Raw genomic sequence first — 477 nt, 5'->3', positions numbered from 1 at the left:
AAAGCACTGTGGTCTCACAACAAGGTTCTGAGTGAAAACCTGCCAGCGGGCTTTTGTGTGTCAAGTTCTCATGTTCCTGGTGTCAGCTGTGCACCTGTCCTGTTCCCCCCCACAAGGCGTGGTTTTATGATTTAAAATGTGTTATTAACAAATGGGGGAAAGAAACCTTTGCAGTGGCAGCAGTGAAATCATAAACAGCTAAATACATATTCATCTTTAGTGATTATACTGTTTGGTTTAAGGGTTTAAAACAGAATCAGATTAAAAAGTGCATTCGTCTTCTCCTTTGTTTCTCAAGCAGAGAGAGTATATTACCCAGCAGAGTTTGGGTGACTACATCATTGCTACACGTCACAGAATGAAATTGGATTGCTGCAGTCAAAGATGCACTTCTGTGTCCAAATAAACAGAAATATACACCAGGAGAACAACACTTAAAGTAGGCCTACTGTTACTGATAATCCTATGCAGACAGCA

The sequence above is a fragment of the Notothenia coriiceps genome, unplaced genomic scaffold, assembly GCF_000735185.1.
Source record: "Notothenia coriiceps isolate Sejong01 unplaced genomic scaffold, NC01 NC01_scaffold00018844, whole genome shotgun sequence".
Taxonomy (NCBI): Eukaryota; Metazoa; Chordata; class Actinopteri; order Perciformes; family Nototheniidae; genus Notothenia; species Notothenia coriiceps.
The sequence above is the reverse complement of the archived record's forward strand: the minus strand, read 5'-3'. Positions refer to the sequence as shown.